Source organism: Phyllobates terribilis, unplaced genomic scaffold (genome assembly GCF_046119375.1).
Source record: "Phyllobates terribilis strain yellow unplaced genomic scaffold, ASM4611937v1 Scaffold_12__6_contigs__length_324123572, whole genome shotgun sequence".
Lineage (NCBI taxonomy): Eukaryota > Metazoa > Chordata > Amphibia > Anura > Dendrobatidae > Phyllobates > Phyllobates terribilis.
In genome coordinates, this window is record NW_027362772.1 from 68,589,514 (window position 1) to 68,603,160 (window position 13,647).

A 13,647-nucleotide genomic window follows, 5' to 3' on the forward strand; every position below is an offset into this window, starting at 1 on the left:
TTTAGTCTGTAAAATGTTTTTGTCCAGTCAGACTGTTACCTGACTACGACTTTGTCTCACCCCTCTGTCTATGACATACCCTCCTGGCTTTTGACGTTGGATCTCTTGACTACCCAGCCTCCCAGCTTGTCCATGATTAGTGACTGGCGTCACATCAGCATGTTGTTTGGGAGAGAAAGAAGCAAAATAAAGTAACTATTCAATGTTTCATAATTCTGCAAAGGCTGATCAATAACTGAATATAAAATTGTTGAGTTATGCTTTAAGTGATTTTGATATTTAATATGTGATGCAATGTTTTATAGTTTTGTGTCCATGTATTAATAATATCTAAATTTAATATTGCAGGGGTTGCAGTTCAGAAATGAGGACGCATACACGGAGCTGAAAACTTAAGAGACTTAATTTCACTCTCATAGAAGAATACCTGCATTAAAAGTCAGTGTTGACCCCCAGCTAAACCTGAGCAATGACTGGAGTCCACCTTAATCCTTATATTCTATCCAACTAGTAATGAGCGAGTATGTTCGGCTTACCCTTTCGGCAAGTATGCTCGGGCGAGTACCGAGTATCTTCAGCGTGCTCGGTGATATGTTTGAATCACTCCCGTGTGCATGATTTGCGACTGTTTCTCATTCCTCACATGTTAAAGCAGTGAAATAGTCGCAAATCATGCACACGGGAGCGATTCAAACATATCAACGAGCACGCTGAAGATACTCGGTACTCGCCCGAGTATACTCGCCGAAAAGTTTAACCGAACATACTCGCTCATCACTATTTTCAAGTCATTCTTAAAGGGTTGAATCCATTTTTTTCAATTTTACATAAGCAGTTACAGAAGTGCTGCAATGAGAGCACCAAATGCAAAATTATTCACAATCACAGCTTCCAAATAGATGGAAAATGAAAATAGTCAGGTGACATTCACAATCATTTTCTATCCTTATTAATGAGCTCTGATGAGCCTTAACTGGTGTATAAAATTGTGAGTGAGACACAGGTAATGTCACCGGGCCAGTACACCACCAGCTCAGCTGAGATTTACACTGGAAGAATGATGCAGGCAAAAAATACAGGCAATAGCAAACAAGGTGAATTTCGTACAATAGGACATGCAGTACACAGTCAGATTCCTTCCAAAAATGACTGGATAGCCCTCCATCGCCAGGATCTCTCCACCAATGCTCCACACAAGCAGCATCAGAACTAGGTCACTTATGTCATTGGCACCTGCAAGAGATTGTCGAGGGCAGAGTGCCAGAAACACTCCAGCAGATGGACGGTGTACACTACTGGATTGCACCACTTTAACAGTCAAGACCAGAAGTTGGAGGATTTCAACTAAATTACAGCAAGTTTTTGTCTGTCTGAGGTTCTGAGTCCTAAGAAGAAAATCACAATTGGGAAGTAACAGTAATAGATAACTTGCCGCTGCTCTTTTAAGATATTTACCCCATACGTTAAAAAGGGTTATCAGGCCTTGGAACTCAAGTCTGCAGTCACTCTATGTGACTGCAGACTTGTGAATCCTCTCAGTGTGCACTATCAGGATTCTCGAATACTGGCGCCGGGATCGTGACAGGAAGTATGAGATTTGCATTCTCCGGGCCACAGTCCGACTAGACGTCAATAACTTGAATTGAATGAGTCCAAGCACGTCTAGTCTGCACTTGACTGCATGTTTGCAAATTTCATACTTTCGATCATATGCCTGCCAGATTCTGGCATCGGAGCATCATGACAGCACACACACTGTGTGCTGTGAGTATTTACAAGTCTACAGTCACATAAAGTGGCTGCAGACTTATACCCCAGGGTTGAACAACCCCATTAATCTCGCACACACTAAAACACAAGTTTGAACATTCTGTGTTAGTTTTATTCTTAAATTAATTTTTCTTACATGGATGATCTCTCCCCAAAATCTATATAATCTAAGGCATCTCCAGATCATTTGTTTAAGGTCAGCCTTATCATTCCCACAGATCAAGCCCATCACTCACTGACCTACCTGGGTAGATTCTCGATCATCTTTTTGGAGCATAGTATAATCTGTGTAGAAGCAAGAATTGTGTTGATTTCTGTCTGTTGTTCGTGGTACTGTTGTGCCCGTAGTATATCCTACGCTCACCTTATTTCAGTTGTCTCACTTTTTTAGTCCATTTTGCATATAACATTTTCATCTTCCGGATTCTTTTGTACTATCGATTTACAGAATTTATAAATAAAATGAAACTTTTGCTTCTGTGTATTTATTAATGTATTGATAACATTATATCTTTCAAGTAACATTGTTTTTAGCTCTACCCCTGTGTCCTTGTTTCCTTGGTGCCTGTTTTAATTGAAATGTTGCAGACCCTTGTAGGCAGTATTCTTTTTTCAATGAGACAAAATCTTCCATCCCTACATCTCCCCAAATCTGACTCAGTTTTAAAAGTTTCTTCCAGTTTACAAAGTTTTTAAAACTTTTTCAAAACTTAACTTTCTGAAAAATTGCTGTCAATTCTTACTAAGAACTCTTCCACTCTTGACACTTCCCTTGTTTTATTTCAAAAACTGTGGAGTCTTCTAAGTATTAAACATCCTCTTAGTGTCATATCCATATATCATCCAGTTTGTACTGCCTCATGAAGGGGGTCGATTTTAATTACTGTTTATTTACTTACTTAAATAATATACTGTATTAGTAATTATTATTATTATCATTAATTATTATAGCGCCATTTATTCCATGGCGCTTTACATGTGAAAAAGGGGTGTACATACATGAACTATTACAAAGATCTTTAACAAAACGTGACGACGACTGGTACAGGAGGAGTGAGAACCCTGCCCGCGAGGGCTCACAATCTAAAAAATACTGCTTTTATGTCACCTACCCAGTGCTCTGATTGACATTACAAAAATATTCTGCTAACAATCTCGCACCCCTCCAATCTATCCTAAACTTTGATGCCCGACTAATCCTCCTGTCCCCCCGCTATTCCCTGGTCTCTCCTCTCTGTCAATCACTTCACCGGCTCCCCATTGCCCACAGACTCCAGTTCAAAACCCTAACCTTGGCATACAAAGCCATTCACAACCTGTCTCCTCCATACATCTGTGACCTAGTCTCCCAGTACATACCTGTACGCAACCTCCGATCCTCACAAGATCTCCTTCTCTACTCCCCTCTTATCTCCTCTTCCCACAATCGCATACAAGATTTCTCCCGTGCATCTCTCCTACTCTGGAACTCTCTACCCCAACATATCATACTCTCGCCGACCGTGGAAACCTTCAAAAGGAACCGGAAGACCTACCTTTTCCAACAAGCCTACAACTTGCAGTAACCATCACTCCACGACCAGCTCTACCCTCACCTGCTGTATCCTCAACCATACCTTGTAGACTGTGAGTCCTCACAGGCAGGGTCCTCGCTACTCCTGTACCAGTCTCCGTCACGTTTTGTTAAAGATTAATTTAATTGTTTTTGTTTGTATATCCCTTTCACATGTAAAGAGCCATGGAATAAATGGCGATATAATAATAAATAATAATAACATCCCTCCCTTTAAACAGAACATTCCTTGTCGTCCTACAGCAGTTGCATAAAAGGAGATTTTATCTTATATTTGCAAAAAAGCAGAGAACTAAATCACATAGGTTTCGGAGGTCCAGTAAACCCCTCAGCCCGGGCAAATAAATCCAATATAAGGACAAAAAAAGCCGGCGACTCAGGTAAAAGCTTTATTATACTTTCATTAAAATTAGGTCACAAACAGGACAGTGTTCTGCTGTTGACGCGTTTCAACTTGAATAGTCTTAATTAGTGTTGAGCGAGCACTAAAATGCTCAGGTGCTCGAAGCTCGGGCCAAGCTCACCGTGATACTCAGGTGCTCGACCCGAGCAACGAGCCCAATGTTAGTCTATTGGAGACCTGAGCATTTTTGCGGCGGCACCCCCGGCAATCTGTAGAAAGCCTAAAAATTGCCCAAAACGATAGTGACAGTGCTCAAATGACATGGGACAGCATGGGGATCGCCCCAGGAAGCATTTCTGACCCCCAGGTCACTGCTGTCAACAACGTGGTCAGAGGTATTAAGCCACTTTTACGGGCTCACAATAAATCGTTCAAAAACGAAACTGAAACTGCTTTCCTGTGAAATATGCTAAGGAACGGTCCCCAGTCGCCCTTATTTGAAGGACAGCCTAACGACAAACACGTGGACAAGTGAATGTGGCCAGGGATGGTCCATCTGACTGACGCCGTCACACTGGGTTAATATTGTGGAAGCCGGGACACAGTTGGACACTGGGATGCAACACGTCCTCCAGACATAGAGGATTGCGGGTCCTGGGTCAATCAGTCTTCAACACAAAGTTCAGAAGGTAGACAGCAGCAGTGGTCGGCCTCCTACACGATGAGTAAATTATTCATGATCATGAGGCCATCCATCTCCTTAGCTTTCTGTTCCTTGGAATGCAAGCGCATGTATGTAGTACCAGCTAGGCCTGAGGTGGTCAGCGTTTTGGCGCATATCCTACCTCCTCCGAGGATTGCTGGATGTTTTCCTGCTACTATCCCAGTTCTATGACTCCTGTTAAAACAAAGATTCAGGTGATGAATGATGGATGAGGTGGTGGCAAAGGAGAAAGAGCAGGAGGAACAGGGACCATTCACATCAATATCAGGCCAGTCAACCACACATGTCTTGTAGGATATGTTTCTGTACCAAAAGGAGCGGTTCGGCTACACAGTTATAGGGCATACAGTGAGTGCAATGCCTACCAAAAATTTCGAGGCACTCCAATGCCCCTTGGAAGTGACATGGAGGTCAGAGGGCCTTAACTAAACCGTTTTTTCCATTTATAGCAACTGGGTCTCCTGTACACTGTTGGCCTAAGCAGTGAATGGATGGCTTTCCAAAAATTATGAGGAACTGCAATGCCCCTTGAAACAGACGTGGATTACAGCGTACTAAAAACCTTCTACCCATTATTGGGGAGTGGGTCTCCCTTAGTGTTCGCCTATGCATTGAAAAGTGAAAGCTGACTAAAATTAGGAGGAAATGCAATGCCCGTTGGAAGAGGCGTGAAGGTTAGAGTTAATAAAAAACAACATTTCAATGCCCTTTGGAAGAGCTGTGGAGTTCAGAGTGGTTTAACAAGACGCTTTTAATGCCCCTTGGAAGAGTGGTGGAGGTCACAGTAGCTTAACAAGATGGTTTTAATGCCCCTTGGAAGAGTGGTGGAGGTCACAGTAGCTTAACAAGACAGTTTTAATGCCCCTTGGAAGACTGGTGGAGGTCACAGTAGCTTAACAAGACTGTTTAAAAGCCTCTTGGAAGAGACATGGAGGTCACAGTGGAATAAAAAGACAATATCAATGCCCCTTGGAAGAGTGGTGGAGGTCGCAGTAGCTTAACAAGTCGGTTTTAATGCACCATGGAAGAGTGGCGGAGGTCGCAATAGCTTAACAAGACAGTTTTAATGCCCCTTGGAAGAGACGTGGAGGTCACAGTAGCTTAACAAGACGGTTTTAATGCCCCTTGGAAGAGACGTAGAGGTCAGAGTGGTTTAACAAGACGGTTTTAATGCCCCTTGGAAGAGACGTGGAGGTCAGAGTGGTTTAACAAGATGGTTTTAATGCCCCTTGGAAGAGACGTGGAGGTCACAGAAGCTTAACAAGACGGTTTTAATGCCCCTGGGAAGAGACGTGGAGTTCAGAGTGGTTTAACAAGACGGTTTTAATGCCCTTTGGAAGAGACTTGGAGTTCAGAGTGGTTTAACAAGACTGTATTAATGCCGCTTGGAAGATTGGTGGATGTCACAGTAGCTTAACAAGATGGTTTTAATGCCCCTTGGAAGAGACATGGAGGTCAGAGTGGTTTAACAAGACGGTTTTAATGCCCCTTGGAAGAGACGTGGAGGTCACAGTAGCTTAACAAGATGGTTTTAATGCCCCTTGGAAGAGACGTGGAGTTCAGGGTTGTTTAACAAGACGGTTTTAATGCCCCTTGGAAGAGACGTGGAGGTCACAGTAGCTTAACAAGATGGTTTTAATGCATCTTGGAAGAGACGTGGAGTTCAGAGTGGTTTAACAAGGCGGTTTTAATGCCCCTTGGAAGAGTGGTGGAGGTCACAGTAGCTTAACAAGATGGTTTTAATGACCCTTGGAAGATTGGTGGAGGTCCCAGTGGAATAAAAATACAATATCAATGCCCCTTGGAAGAGTGGTGGAGGTCACAGTAGCTTAACAAGACGGTTTTAATGCCCCTTGGAAGAGTGGTGGAGGTCACAGCAGCTTAACAAGACAGTTTTAATGCCCCTTGGAAGAGTGGTGGAGGTTACAGTAGCTTAACAAGACGGTTTTAATGACCCTTGGAAGAGTGGTGGAGGTCCCAGTGGAATAAAAAGACAATATCAATGCCCCTTGGAAGAGTGGTGGAGGTCAAAGTAGCTTAACAAGACAGTTTTAATGCCCCTTGGAAGAGACGTGGAGTTCAGAGTGGTTTAACAGGACGGTTTTAATGCCCCTTGGAAGAGACGTGGAGGTCACAGTAGTTTAACAAGACGGTTTTAATGCCCCTTGGAAGAGACGTGGAGGTCACAGTAGCTTAACAAGATGGTTTTAATGCATCTTCGAAGAGACATGGAGTTCAGAGTGGTTTAATAAGACTATTTTAATGCCCGTTGGAAGAGATGTGGAGTTCAGAGTGGCTTAACAAGACGGTTTTAATGCCCCTTGAAAGAGTTGTGGAGGTCACAGTAGCTTAACAAGATGGTTTTAATGCCCCTTGAAATAGTGGTGGAGGTCACAGTAGCTTAACAAGACAGTTTTTATGCCCCTTGGTAGAGTGGTGGAGGTCACAGTAGCTTAACAAGACGGTTTTAATGACCCTTGGAAGAGTGGTGGAGGTCCCAGTGGAATAAAAAGACAATATCAATGCAGCTTGGAAGAGTGGTGAAGGTCACAGTAGCTTAACAAGACAGTTTTAATGCCCCTTGGAAGAGACGTGGAGCTCAGAGTGGTTTAACAGGATGGTTTTAATGCCCCTTGGAAGAGACGTGGAGGTCACAGTAGTTTAACAAGTCGGTTTTAATGCCCCTTGGAAGAGACGTGGAGGTCACAGTAGCTTAACAAGACGGTTTTAATGCCACTTGGAAGAGAAGTGGAGGTCACAGTAGCTTAACAAGACGGTTTTAATGCCCCTTGGAAGAGACGTGGAGGTCAGAGTGGTTTAACAAGACGGTTTACATGCCGCTTGGAAGAGACGTGGAGTTCAGAGTGGTTTAACAAGACGGTTTTTAATGCCCCTTGGAAGATTGGTGGAGGTCACAGTAGCTTAATAAGACAGTTTTAATGCCCCTTGGAAGAGTTGTGGAGAACAGAGTGGTTTAACAAGACGGTTTTAATGCCCCTTGGAAGGTTGGTGGAGGTCACAGTAGCTTAACAAGACGGTTTTAATGCCCCTTGGAAGAGCTGTGGAGTACAGAGTGGTTAAACGAGACGGTTTTAATGCCCCTTGGAAGAGCTGTGGAGTTCAGTGTGGTTTAACAAGATGGTTTTAATGCCCCTTGGAAGAGACGTGGAGTTCAAAGTGGTTTAACAAGACGATTTTAATGCCCCTTGGAAGAGACGTGGAGTTCAGAGTGGTTTAACAAGACGGTTTTAATGCCCCTTGGAAGAGACGTGTAGGTCGCAGTAGCTTAACAAGATGGTTTTAAAGCCCCTTGGAAGAGACGTGGAGGTCACAGTGGAATAAAAAGACAATATCAATGCCCCTTGGAAGAGTGGTGGAGGTCGCAGTAGCTTAACAAGACGGTTTTAATGCCCCTTGGAAGAGATGTGGAGGTCACAGTGGAATAAAAAGACAATATCAATGCCCCCTGGAAGAGTAGTGGAGGTCGCAGTAGCTTAACAAGACTACTTTAATGCCGCTTACAAGAGCCATGCAGTACAGCATATTAAAAACATTATTCCCATTATTGGGGAGTGGGTCTCCCATAGTCTTTGCCTATGCCTTCCAAGCAAAAGCTGCCAAAAATTAGGACGGAGGAACTTTCAATGCTGGCAACACGGACCACGGTCACCCTGGTGGTATAGTGGTGGTGGCTGAGAATAAGGAGAAGAGCAAAATACAGCCGAAATGAGGAAGCGTATACCCATGTGTGGGTGTGAAGCAGTGCATGGGAATACACCTCCCGAAATAATACAGTGGATTTGACTTTATGTTACTCTGCTATCATTTGGTGGTGATGAGAAGTCTGGCCCAATACAGCCCTTGTTCATTTTGATAAGGGTTAGCTTGTCAGCATTGTCATTTGACAGGCGAGTGCGCTTATCAGTTATAATTCCCCCAACGGCACTAAAAACACGCTCCGATAACACGCTAGCGGCAGGGCAGGCCAGGACCTCCAAGGTGTACAGAGCAAGTTCATTCCAAGTGTCCAGCTTGGATACCCAATAATTAAAAGGCACAGAGGAATCACGGAGGATGCTGGTATGTTCCGCAAGGTACTCCCTCACCATCTTTTGAAACTTTCCACTCCTTGTGAGAGTACCCCACGCCTCAGGGCCTGTAAGCTGGGCGGGTCTCAGAAAACTGTCCCAGAATGCTGACAGTGTTCCCCTTCCTCTGCTGGATTGGAGTTCCGTCTCTCTCGCCTGTACGCCTTCGTTGGTCAAAGAACTGTGACCTCTGCCGCTAGCGTGTTCAGATCGGAATTTTTTTAACAGTTCTGCAGCAAGGGCCTTCTGGTACTGCCCCATTTTTGTAGACCTCTCCACCTCAGGATAAAGAGAGTGAAAGTTCTCCTTGTAGTGGGGGTCTAAAAGTGGCACCAACCAGTAATGACTGTCACCCAGCATTTTGACAATGCGAGGGCAGCGTAACATAAAGTCAGCCATGCATGCCAGACGGGTAACGGGCAAGACTTCCGTGTCCTCACCAAGATGACGACTGACCATGCTCTCCTCCTCCTCTTCCCCCCTGTCCTCAGGCCACCCACGCTGAACCGATGGTATGACAGTTGTACAGGTACTACCGTCTACAGCGCATGATACCAGCTCCTGTTCTTCCTCCTCCTCCTCCTCTCCCTCATTGTCCCCCAATGCACGTTGGGATGAGATGAGGTTGGGCTGTGTGTAATCGCCCGTTATGCCTTCTTGATCCATCTCATCATACTCTGGCTGCAATGCCTCCTCTTTAATTCTCTGCAGAGAGCGTTGCAAAAGACAGACAAGTGGGATGCTGATGCTAATGATGGCGTCATCACCACTTACCATCTTGGTGGACTCCTCAAAGTTTGTCAGGATGGTACATATGTCAGACATCCAGGTCAACTACTGAGGTCTTATGTGTGGAGTCTGACCTGAATATCGACGGGCTTGTTGCAGCTGGTACTCCACAACTGCTCTCTTCTGCTCACAAATCCTTTGCAACATGTGGAGGGTAGAGTTCCAATGTGTGGGGACATCACACACTAGTCGGTGTGCCGGAAGCTGCAACACAGCAAGGGCGGCGAAAGCTGTAGCCGACTACCGACAATGAGCTGACAGGCGGCGTACTTTGACGAGTAGATCTGGCAACTCGGGGTACGATTTAAGAAACCGCTTAACCATGAGGTTAAGCACATGAGCCAGGCATGGTACGTGTGTGATCTCGCCAACCCTAAGAGCCGCCACCAGGTTACGGCCATTATCACACATGACCATGCTTGGATGTAGGTTCAGCGGTCGAAGCCACAGATGTGCCTGCTCTTTCACAGCTGTCCACAACTCACAAGCAGTGTGAGTTTTATCACCTAAGCTTATGAGTTTCAGCACAGCCTGTTGCCGCTTGGCTGAGGCAGTACTGCAGTGCTTCCAGCTTGTAACTGATGTGGTGATATCTGAGATGGAGGCTGAACATGAGGAGGAGGAGGAAGATGATGTGCAGGAGCTGCACACTCTGGGGGCAACACTGACTGACATAGGGCCCGCAATCCTCGGTGTGGGGAGGATGTGTTCCGTCCCAAGGTCTGACTGGGTCCCGGCTTGCACTATGTTTACCCAGTGTGCCGTCAGGTAGATGTACCGTCCCTGGCCACAAGCACTTGTCCACGTGTCCGTTGTCAGGTGGACTCTCCCAGTAACTGCGTTGTTGAGGGCACGGCAGATGTTTTGGGACACGTGCTTGTGTAGTGCGGGGATGGCACACCAGGCAAAATAGTGTTGGCTGGGGACCGAGTACCGAGGGACGGCCACCGCCATAAGGTTGCGGAAGGATTCCCTCTCCACCAGCCTAAAAGGCAGCATTTCCAACGCAAGCAGTTGTGAAATGTGCTAATGCATATAACATAACTGCCATAACAAGTGAAGACTGAGAGGAGGGGGCATCCTTGCATGCAGTATGGACAGGGGATTGCCTTGCACGCACAGCAGGGGGTTCTCTTACATGCACAACAGCAGTAGAAGCAGTGGTGACACCCGCTGACACTGGTCGTGGACCCTGGGGTTCGCCCCACAAAGTTGGGTGCTTTGCTGACATGTGCCTGATCATGCTGGTGGTGGTCAGGCTGGTAGTTTTGACACCCCTGCTGATGCTGGCATGGCAGGTGGCACAAATGGCCTTTTTGGGGTTATCAGCAGAGTCTTTAAAAAAATTCCAGACTCTGGAAGACCTACCAGTTGTACTGGCAACGTCCCTCGTGTTGGTGTTACGGGGAACTGTTGCCTGCCTTTTGTGTGCGGCCACCACACTGCTTCTTCCTGCCTGTTGGGGTACTCTGCCGCCCTCCCCCTGTGTGCTGCTGGCCTCGCTCTGCGTGTCCTCCTACCATGTTGGGTCAGTTACTAGATCATCCACCACCTCCTCCTCTTCCACTTGCGCACCACGATCCTCCTCCTCACTTCGTGGCAATTGTGTCTCGTCATCGTCCACCTCTTGTGACAAATTGCCAGCGTCATCTTCCTGTGGCCGTGGCTGTTCAAATATTTGGGCATCGCTACATGTGATCTCCTCTTCCACCACTTCAAGCGGAGCAGGCGAGGGGCACAAATATGGAAATGGACCAGTGAACAGCTCTTCAGAGTGTCCAAGTGTGGGATCAGTTGCTGTCTTTCGACACTCGGCATGGAGGGAGGAAGGAGCATCAGGGTGAGGAGGAGTATGCGGTTGAGACTCACGGCTACTAAAACTTGACCGTGTGGAAGACAGACCGGAGGGGGTGGTGCCCAGGTAACTGGAAGTATTATCTGCTATCCAATTAATAACCTGTTCACACTGATCAGTTCGCAATACTGGTGTTGTAGTGTGCTTCCCTAGTAATTCGGTCAAGAAGTGGGAGCAAGAAGATGTGGCTGTTGGTTGTGGCACATTTTCACCTTGGCCACGGCACCGTCCTCTACGCGCACCATCACCAGAACGTCCAGTTTCACGTCCCTTGCCACGCGCCTTGCCCATTGTAAATGGAGTAAAATAGCTTACACTCGCATTATCAATGGAAAAAGGGTAATAAAAAGGAGATTAGAACCATGGAAGAGGAAAACCACAGTTCTATTTCTCTGGCCTACACCAGAATCTTTTAAACACATATATTTGTGTCTGAACACTGAGCAAGACACTCAATTTTTTTATTTTTTATGTAAAAAATGCCAAAAGCTGGATAATACAGAGATTTGAACCATGGAACTGCAAAACCACAGTTATAGCTATTTGGCCTATACCAGAATCTTTTAAACAGATATATTTGTGTCCAAACAGTCAGGGAGACACTATTACTGTTTTTTTTACGGAAAAAAGGTAAAACGCAGGATAATACAGAGATTTGAACCGTAGAACTGCAAAACCACAGTTCTAGTTTTGTGGCCTACACCCGAATCTTCTAAACAGATATATTTGTGTCTGAACAGTCAGGGAGACACTATTACTGTTTTTTCTTACGGAAAAACTGCCAAAAGCTGGATAATACAGAGATTTGAACCGTGGAACTGCAAAACCACAGTTCTAGTTATCTGGCCTACACCAGAATCTTTTAAACAGATATATTGGTGTCTGAACAGTCAGGGAAACACTATTACTGTTTTTTTTTACGGAAAAAAATGCCAAAAGCAGGATAATACAGAGATTTGAACTGTGGAACTGCAAAACCACAGTTCTAGTAATCTGGCCTACACCAGAATCTTTTAAACAGATATAATTGTGTCTGAACAGTCAGCGTGACACTATTACTGTTTTTTTTTTATGGAAAAACGACCAAAAGCTAGATAATACAGAGATTTGAACCATGAAACTGCAAAACCACAGTTATAGTTATGTGGCTTACACCAGAATCTTTTAAACAGATATATATGTGTCTGAACAGTCAGGGAGACACTATTACTGTTTTTTTTTACGGAAAAAATGCCAAAAGCAGGATAATACAGAGATTTGAACCGTGGAACTGCAAAACCACAGTTCTAGTTATCTGGCCTACACCAGAATCTTTTAAACAGATATATTTGGGTCTGAACAGTCAGCGACACCATTACTGTTTTTTTTTACGGAAAAACGGCTAAAAGCTGGATAATACAGAGATTTGAACCGTGGAACTGCAAAACCAAAGTTCTAGTTATCTGGCCTACATCAGATTCTTTTAAAGATATATTGGTGTCTGAACAGTCACAGACACTGAATTTTTTTTTTTGGGGGGGAACAAATACCAAAACGTTAATAAGACGCGTATTTGTACAGTCTGAGTGAGGAAAAAAAAAATACAGGATTTAGATGAAAAAAAAAAGGATTTTTCCTGGCCCCTGAGACCGAGGGATAAGTCTAGCAATTTCACCAACAGGAGCACACAGGACTGTAATGCACTGTTCGTTGGTATAACCACTGCATCTCCTATACAGCCTGCCTTCCTGCCTGATATCTGGGATGGATATTAGTCCTGAGAAGGACTCTTTGTTTGATTTGGCAGGCTTTAGAGACCCTACAGTACCTATTTCGCACTATATATCTCTCCCTAACTCAGCAGCACTGACCTTACACTGTCTGATCCCAGGCGACTGTGTCCAAGATGGCGGCGCCCGGTTTTAAATACTCGAGGTGACGCTGTGCGGCCAGCCAATCACTGTAATGCCCACAAACAACATGGCTGCGGCATTACAGTGACTGGCTGGCAATCCCTGCATGTTCATTGGCTCTGTAAAGAGCGCCAAACGTGCTGGGCGGAGACCCGAGCTCCCGCCCGAGAAACCCGGAAATGCTCTGGCGAGTACCGAGCAGTGTCGAGCATGCTCGCTCAACACTAGTCTTAATCATAACATGTCCTCTGTATGTTGCTTCCTCATTTAAAGTCATTAAAACATTCCCCCTGCACTGAGATCACTAAAATTATTAATTATATGCAAATGTGGCACCCCAGGGGTCTGGTTGCCACAGTGATAGAAATATCACGTCTGAGAGCAAGTGGGAGGTTCCCTGGTCAGGAGCCTTTGAACATGCAACACCTCCTGTCCCAGACCAGATAGGGGAGGAACCCGCCCTATATAAACTGGATCTGAGGCGGGGTTAGTTAGTTAGAGCCTGGAGTGAAGTTCCAGACACAGGGAGAGCAACAGCTAGGAGTTCTGGAGGAGCAGGAGCTGAGTGCCAGGGACTGGAAGCAGATATTGCTCGTCCTGGCTGAAGACACTA